General features: G+C 38.1%; 1 long non-coding RNA gene across 2 annotated transcripts; it reads left to right on the forward strand.

Annotated features, from left to right (window-relative positions):
• The first annotated feature begins 1,952 nt into the window (after positions 1 to 1,952).
• LOC106062234 (uncharacterized) lies at positions 1,953 to 8,945 on the forward strand. Of its 2 annotated transcripts, XR_008774611.1 has the most exons (5): positions 1,953 to 2,134; positions 3,163 to 3,214; positions 7,021 to 7,552; positions 8,138 to 8,166; positions 8,716 to 8,945. It is a non-coding gene; the product is annotated as an uncharacterized LOC106062234 (long non-coding RNA). The 2 variants fall into 2 exon arrangements; XR_008774610.1 differs by lacking the exon at positions 8,138 to 8,166 and having other exon boundaries at positions 1,955 to 2,134.
• The last annotated feature ends 22 nt before the right edge of the window (positions 8,946 to 8,967 follow it).

Genomic DNA, 8,967 nt, shown 5'->3' on the forward strand with positions numbered 1-8,967 from the left:
GCTTTAAAATATTAAACGTAAAAAAAAAAAAAAAAAAATATCACTGCATTCAAGGGAAGTTACCCCACAATTGCACAAGTATTTCGATGCAAAGTTATATATCTTGATTTGTTACCACTGTTAAAAATGTTAATGTCCATAACAGCTAAACCATAGATTATATAGGTCAGGGCCGGTCTTAGGCCACTGCAACCTATGCGGCTGCATTGGATCCTCACTTTCTTGGGCCCCTCACAAATTCTAGGTGTAAATTATTAAAAATTAAACCAATAAAGCTTAAAACGGGCTCGAGAGACCTCCTGATTTTCCAGGATCTCCTGAAAATCTGAAATTATTACAATCTGAAAACCCAAAAAAGTCTCCTGAAAAATAGACAAAATTGTCATCTTCAAGGCAAATTGTACCATCATTGGCCTCCTTCCGTCGTGAAACGACTATGGTTAATGTCAATTAAGTGAGATGAAAGCCTGGGCATTGTTTATGGTCAGAACGATGTCGTCCACACAGCAGTTCCCGCCTCTCCACGCAGCTGATGTGACCAAAGGAACGGAATATCCGATACAGTTTGGGATCAGTAGCGCCGCAGGCTCTGCCAGGCTGTAGCACAGTTTTCCTTCTCCTAGATGGGGCCAATCAAGGCTAACGAGCCCCTCCTGATCGAAGCTTACTGGTTTAGGCGCCAGTTGCTCGCCTTTGAGCCCTTCTCCTGTTGGTGAGAACAGTTCCGCCGGGCTCAGTATCTGAACCGCACGTGAGGGCCAGGGGTTGGACTGGTTGTCAGAGGCTGTTTGAGGTAATGGTGGGCTTAGAACCATAACCACATCGGGCTTTAACAACCTTGCGGAACAACCGCCAAAACCTTCTTAGAAATTTTAGCTTATCTGTCCACTAATGACATACATTGCTTTTCCAATCAACTTTGTAGCAGAGTATTTTTAACAATACCCGTAACTGTGGCATCTGGTGAAAGAAGCTTTTCGCGCCTCAAAATTATCAAAAGATACTAGAGCTTAGCAATTCACGAAGATAGATTGAACAATTTGGCAATTCTTGGTACTAAGCGTGATCTATACAGGAAACAGTATTTTTATGATTTACTGTATGACTTCGCTACATGAAAATGAGATGAATGCCTGGGCATTACCTGTGATCGGAACGATGTCGCCCACACATCAGTTCCCCCCTCTCCACGCAACTGATGTATCCAAAGGAACGGCAGTGCCGATACAGTTTGGGGTCAGCGGCGTCGAGGGTTCTGCCAGGGTGTAGCACTGGGTGCTGCAAACTGCCTTATGGTCACCAGCTCCTGATTTTTCCTCAGGGTTGACTCTCGAAGCCTTTCCTATGATTAGATAGATAGATAGTTAGATAGATAGATAGGTAGATAGATAGATAGATAGATAGATAGATAGATAGATAAATAGATAGATAGATAGATAGATAGATAGATAGATAGATAGATAGATAGATAGATAGATAGATAGATAGATAGATAGATAGATAGATAGATAGATAGATAAATAGATTGATTGATAGATGAAAGAACGGATCGATAAGATAGATATTGATGATTCAACTTTTTCAAAGGTGTATATTAAATATTTAAAATTTGCGCCTTTCTCCATTGCAGACTATGTTTGAGCTACTTTGATCTCCTTTTTATTATTGCTCTTCTTCTTTCCCTGTTCTGTTTCCCCGCCAGATGGCGTGACATGCAGGTTGCTATGTACACACTTTACGTCTCTTTTTCTTTAAAGTTCTGAGATGGGATTTTATTGCAAGAAGACTAGAAAGTTTTATGTCGTCAAAGTCAAAATATTATTTTATTGAGACATTTCTATTCTCAACATTTAAAGTCTTTAGACTGAACTGGGTCGATAGTTGACTGAAGTTAAAAACAAGCAGTATTAAAGACTTGACTCTGACTTCACACATATTGTAATATTCATATAGAAAAAAAAAGAATGTCTACCGTAAAAAAAAACCACTACTTATTGAACCTAAAATACTGAGAGTATAACAGTACTTTGACACTGACCTTATACCTGCAAGAATAGATACGTTAACAAGAACTGTCCTGTTTGCTGTAATCTATACATTGTTTACAAGTCACAGCATTAAAGCCATTTTAAATGTAAGTATTAGTTAAAGGCGTGAAATAGAAGTATCCATTATATTCTTACAATTTAAATTATAGTTACATTTGTACAATGGTAACGCTATCAGATCATGGAATCGGTTGCCTGAATCAGCAAGGGAAACCAACGACATAGCAGAGTTTATATTTTGATTAACATTTATGACAAGATTGACCATCATAGGAATTAATCATCTGTATTTTATAAAATAAGAAACATGATCAGCTCTACAAATGTTTGTGGAATGTTCCTTTAGAGGGGAAAATAATCTATTACGAAGAATGGCAGCGGGCAGGGTATGAACCCAGGACGACCAAACGACAGTCCAGCGCGCATACCGCACGACCACGCAAAGAGGCAATCCAATTGTCTCTTAAAATTCAGATTTTTCAACACAGTGAAAGAAAAATGTCAAATTTTACATTTCTTAGTTTGATGCTATAAGTTATTGCTTTGACTTCAAAGACAGCGCTCTAGTGAATTGAAAATATGGTCAAGGCAAGAGTGTCTAGGCAAGGGAATCTAGGCAAGGGAATCTAGGCAAGGGCGTAATAAACTTTATTTTTGAAGGGGTGTCGAAAACTTATAATATAACAAACAAGTGCGAGAAAGGTTCATTGGAATTTCTGTACAGTAAATGCTTTGACTTCAAAGACAGCTCTCTAGTGAATTAAAAATATGGTCTAGGGCAGTCTAGGCAAGGGCGTCAAGGTAAGAGGGTCTAGGTAAGGGAATCTAGGCAAGGGTGTCAAGGCAAGAGTGTCTAGGCAAGGGAATCTAGGCAAGGGCGTAATAAACTTTAGTTTTGAAGGGGTGTCGAAAACTTATAATACAACAAACAAGTGCGAGAAAGATACTTTGGAACTTCAGTACAGTTTAACTTTAAAGTTATGATAAAAAAAAACAACTTGTTAGGAAATGTGTGTGGTTCTGTTAGTAAAGAATATGTTTACACTTATTTTTTAAAATTAATTTCTGTTGTTTTGTGTCTTTGTAAAGATAAATACTTTATCTATCTCCACAGAAGAATGTATTGTTGTAGACTCCTGCAGATGTGTTTGATTTCTGCTTGCTTTGTAAGTAACTAATCACGTATCCTACTTTGATCATTGCCTCGATAACACAAGAAGTAGTAGACTATGCGTTTATAGTGTCCATCTATGTTCATTGTTAGTAAAAGTAGTGACCCTGTCGGACCTTGCGATCTATAGGGCAGGGGATGAAAATGTCTTTTGTTGTTTTTTTTTTGGTCGTCGGTTAACCCTTAAAGTGCTGAGCTTTTTTACAAGAGTGCATACAAAATGGAATTACAATTCTACTGTTTAGAGGCTAAACTACCACACGCGTCTGAAGGGTTAACAAAACAAGGAAGTCATCTGCCCAGCTCAACCACCAACCACCTTCACTTAAGAGTTTGGTGGACTCAGGTGCAGAATTAGGGGTGTCCTAAATATCACGAAATTTAAAGAGACTCGAACCCAAGACCCCTGGGCTAGAAAGCCTATCACTCTATCACTTAGCCACCACTTAAGTGTTTTTCAAACTTTTATTAGTGACATCCCCATTTATTTAAAAAGAGCAATTGAAGACATAGTCATTATATTTTTCTCACTCCATCAACCAGATCGAGGTAATTTTCCAAAAATTCTTTCTCCTAAGTTAAATAAAGAAATGCCGGGAAGTGCCGAGACATGGCGGGACGTGTCGGGATATGTCGGGACGTGCCGGGACGTGTCGGGACATGCCGGGACGTGTCGGGACATGCCGGGACGTTTCGGGACATGTATGGACGTGTCGGGACATGCCGGGACGAGTCGGGACATGTAGGGACGTGTCGGGACATGCCGGGACGAGTCGGGACATGTAGGGACGTGTCGGGACATGTAGGGACGTGTCGGGACATGTAGGGACGTGTCGGGACATGTAGGGACGTGTCGGGACATGTATGGACATGTAGGGACATGCCGGGACGTGTCGGGACATGTATGGACGTGTCGGGACATGCCGGGACGAGTCGGGACATGTAGGGACGTGTCGGGACATGCCGGGACGAGTCGGGACATGTAGGGACGTGTCGGGACATGTAGGGACGTGGCGGGACATGCCGGGACATGCCGGGACGTGTCGAGACATGCCGGGACGTGTCGGGACATGTATGGACGAGTTGGGACATGCCGGGACGAGTCGGGACATGTAGGGACGTGTCGGGACATGTAGGGACATGTAGGGACGTGTCGGGACATTTAGGGACATGCCGGGACGTGCCGGGACATGTAGGGACATGCCGGGACGTGTCGACACGTGCTGACGTGTAAGAGACATACAAGTGTTATGGTGTGTGTGTGTGTGTGTGTGTGTTTCCTAGGTGACGATAATAAGAGGCTAGGTTGCAGTACTGTGTACAATGATGAAATAGGAGCTGATTTGTCGTAATGCAGATGTTAACTGGCAGACAATTTTGAGACATGAAAGAGTAGAGACGTGTTTTGTTGTGAGTTAGATTTTATTGAAATATCATTTCTATTCATTACTATTAGATCTGTATCTCATCTCAAGTTCAATCTGTGAATATTTTAATAAAAATAAATAATGAATTTTCTGTTCACAAGAGAGGTTCAAGTTATATAACCTTATTGATTAACTATATAGTATGCCTACATTAATTCTTTTGTATTAGCTGTTTGAAGCCATAAGCTAACGACCGACCACAACAAAAAAAGACAGTAGAAGAAATATGTTTGTAACGGCTATGATAGTCGTTAGATTCTCTTCGTGTTCAGCAAGATGGCTCTGTTGACGCACAAGATGTTGACAGACAAAAAAAGTGTTGAAGAATCGCACTGGCGTGGACGTAATAAAACGATAATTTGTCACAGCGCTTTCTCAACCCATCTTGTTCTAGACGCCTCGTATGAAAAAAAAAACGAGATGTCCTATGATAAGATGAGACGCCGTCATTAATATTTGAATTTTTTAAACATTGGACATATTTGTTTTTTTACTTGATGTAAACAAAAATATGGAATTATTACTGAAAGATAAATAAAACATAATTGTTTCGTCCCTGTTATAAATAAAAAATACATAAATGTGTCTTTGGACCCCTACAACATGGCTAATACATAGCTTTCCGGTTTAGGGGAAGAGGGCGATTCAAGTCAATACTTTATAATAACTGTATAGATAAGTTATTGTCTATCAATAAATTAATTCATTTCATAGTATAGTTAGCAAGAAGTAAGCATGTCTAAATATTATCGAATAACTTTCTCGTAATTAGTCATCGTGATTAGTTTACGACTTCTATAGCCGACTAGTTTGTCTAGTTCTATAGATGTAGACAATGTATCGAAATAATTGGGTATTTAAGTAACGGCTATTCACTGTAGTCTTCTCCTATGTCTAGTTCTATAGATGTAGACAATGTATCGAAATAATTGGGTATCTAAGAAGTAACGGCTATTCACTGTAGTCTTCTCCTATGTCTAGTTCTATATATGTAGACAATGTATCGAAATAATTGGGTATCTAAGAAGTAACGTCTATTCACTGTAGTCTTCTTATAGGTCTGCTAATTTGATTTGTCAGTTGGTTCTAAAGCGTTCAAAGACTGTAAAAAATCATAACAGGTTTCAACATTCTATAGACCATCATTACTTCCGTATTAAAAAGCTTGGATTAGCCCCATTTTAAATCTACAATGAGGTGCGGTGGCTGAGTGGTAAAGTGCTTTGCTTACGAAGCGGGGTGTCACGGGTTCGAATCCTGGTGATGGATGGTATTTTTAATTTCGGGATTTCTGGGCGCCTCTAAGTCCAACCAGCTCTAATGGGGACCTGAAACTAGATGGCGAAAAGTAAAGGCGGTTGGTCGTTGTGCTGGCCACATGACACCCTCGTTAAGCGTGGGTCACAGAAACAGATGACCTTTAAAACATCCGCCATATAGAACGCAAGGTCTGAAAGAAGAACTTTATCAATTTTTTTTTTAATTCTACAAAAGCTTCACATTTAGTGGGGTTGTCTGTCTTGACGTTTAATTTGTTAAAGCTGTAATATCATCGTAGTACTATTTTATGCATGCTATTAACTCATTTACTGCTGTAACCTAATTGAGCAACTGGAGACTGAATGGTATTTGCTCAAAGCCCAAATGCATCACAGCAATGTTCTCTTGAATTCCCTTATAAAATAGACTGATTCACCACTCACCTCACCTTTACCCATCCCTAAGTCCAGCGGTTCTCAACCTTTTAAGATCGGCGACCCTTTTTTTTTACAATTCCCTCTCTGCCGCGACCTCCTTCCCCCCACACAAACATACAGCAATAGAAGAGTAGACAATAACAATCCATATTTTCGATGGTCTTAGGCGACCCCTGGAAAATCCTCCATTGACCCCCATGGGGGGTCGAGACCCACAGGTTGAGAACCCCTGCCTTAGTCTGTTAAGTGGTTGGGGCACCAGACTAGATCTTTTGATCGTCTTTCTCCATTCCTCTCTCGTCTAATACCTTCATTATTCTTTCCTTCAATGACATGGCTATCCATTCTTTAATGTTTTCCTCCTATAGCTTTCTCTGTCTGCCTCTTCTTTTTTCTCCTGTTACTGTTCTCTGAAGGAAGGTCTTCGCGTGCCCTGAAGACGTTATAGTATGGCCATAGAGTTTAAGTTTGCACACTATGCATGTAAGAGTAGCACAGAGATAAAGGCGCACCAAGTAGGCTAAAAAAGTAATATGTGTCGATACACAAATAAAAGAAAATGTTTTCGTAAAATTCTTCTTTCTTTATATTGTTTTTAAACAGTTCACAATTCATTAAGCTTTTTTTAAATTTACATAAAAATCTTTCACGGTAAAACTTTGACTTTTTTTTTTCAGATCATGTCATGGAGTGTCATCGGCACCCAGGCAGTTGGTTCCATCTCTTCACTCTTCAATATTACCTCTACAATAACGACAGCACCCTCTATCTACGACAAGGATTCCATTACCCAGTTCTACAAGATCTTCGCACCGGTGTTGGTCACCTTTTTCACCGGCGGCTCCATCTCTCAGCAATGTTTCGGCATTATCGGTGCCGCTGCTGATCCGTGGCTGCAGGCGTTTCTTACCTTTTTCTTTAGCCTTGTCGATACTAACCACGATGGTGTTCTGACCCCTGCGGATACATCTCCACTCGGAATTTTTATAGTTTTCATTGAATTTCTCATTCTGGGTGCAGATACAGGGAATGACTATTCTATATCTCTGGCCGAGTTCACGTCGTTTTTAAACGTGGCGCCCTTCCAGCCAAACGAGGTCTACAAGAATGCTTTGCTGGTGATGTTCTCAGCTCTGGATCTTGACCATGACCAGAAACTTAGCTTCTTTGATATCGTTCCTGTCAACATCTTAGGTTGAAATGTCAGACGTGAGTGTCCATATATGGTTTAGTTGTTGTTGTTTTTGCAAAGCTTCTATCAACTCGCTCTGTCTGTCTGTCTGGGGAAAAGATTGTACACGTTTTCTCTCCCACATCGTTTTCGGATGAAGTTGAAATTTGTATAAATATTTATTGGCATAAACAAGACATGAATCAGTAAAATAATTATTAATTAGTCAATAATTACTAGTTATTAATTATTTAGTTTGATACCAACAAAGGGAAGTAATCCTTTAGTATTTCAAATAGGGCTTAATATGTAGGGTTTTGTCCAATTATGTAATTGATTACATTATTTGTTCCACACTTATTTTGAATGAAAATAAAACTTAAAACTAATTAGTTATTATAGCTTAGAAATAATGAATCAATATCCCAATTGAGAACTTTGAAAAGTGGTCAATTTATCTAAGGTAATTAACGATTTTTTTTTTGCTATCGTATCATTGAAATACATTTTAAAATATTTAGAGATATAGCTGTAAGTGCGGAGTTATTCTCCTAAAAAAAGTTTTGTTATTTTTTTAAAAAGGATTAATTTTTACATTTGGCGTTTTTTTTTTCTTTCTAAAGACTCGTGTACTGTATGTTGGACTACACAGGTAAAAATTCATGCTAAATTGTGGCCCTAGTTTCAATTTCTGGAATTTGACTATTATCAATGTTGTAAGAGACTTGTATGAAAGTACTGTACGTTTGTATGTGTGTACTTTGACATACTTATGTTGCTTTTCTCTCGCTGAGTACATCAACTCTTTTTCTCCTAATTCACTATATGCCATTGTTGCTTTGACCCTATTAAATTAATTTTTGGTTTATAAACATTAAATTGTTTTTTTTCTAAAGAGCATGCATTCACCTTTAATTCTATAACATAAAATATTTTTTAATAACAAAATTATGAAATTTTAATTAATACAAATATTAACAATATAAATAAGCAAATAAATAATTCCACCGGATCATAAAAAATAATTACGAACAGAAAGGGTTCATATGTTTATATGATTATCATAAACTCGTCTACAGATTTTATTGTCATTGTAAACAAGTCAGATTACCTTAGTGAAATAAAGTTGTACAATCTAGTAATATCTCAATCCTTTTATTTTGCCTGAACTAATTATTTTTTGTTTTGTTTCAATCTACAGGTTTCATGGTTCACCGCCTTCAAATCAAATTTATATTTATTAGAAAACGTCTTTTTTTATTTCTCTTGTTTTCCAAGTGATAAAAGGGAGAGAATAAATAAGGTTTCAAAGTAATATTCTGTTTTTGTCTTAAATAGATTGTTATATGTGTGGATTATATAATGCGTAACCTATTATACAATGTAGTTAAGTTAATAAATTATTGTTCAAAATAAAGGATTGTCGTCTGAGACTTTATTACAAATTTAATTA

Source organism: Biomphalaria glabrata, chromosome 14, assembly GCF_947242115.1.
Source record: "Biomphalaria glabrata chromosome 14, xgBioGlab47.1, whole genome shotgun sequence".
In the NCBI taxonomy this organism is placed as follows: domain Eukaryota; kingdom Metazoa; phylum Mollusca; class Gastropoda; family Planorbidae; genus Biomphalaria; species Biomphalaria glabrata.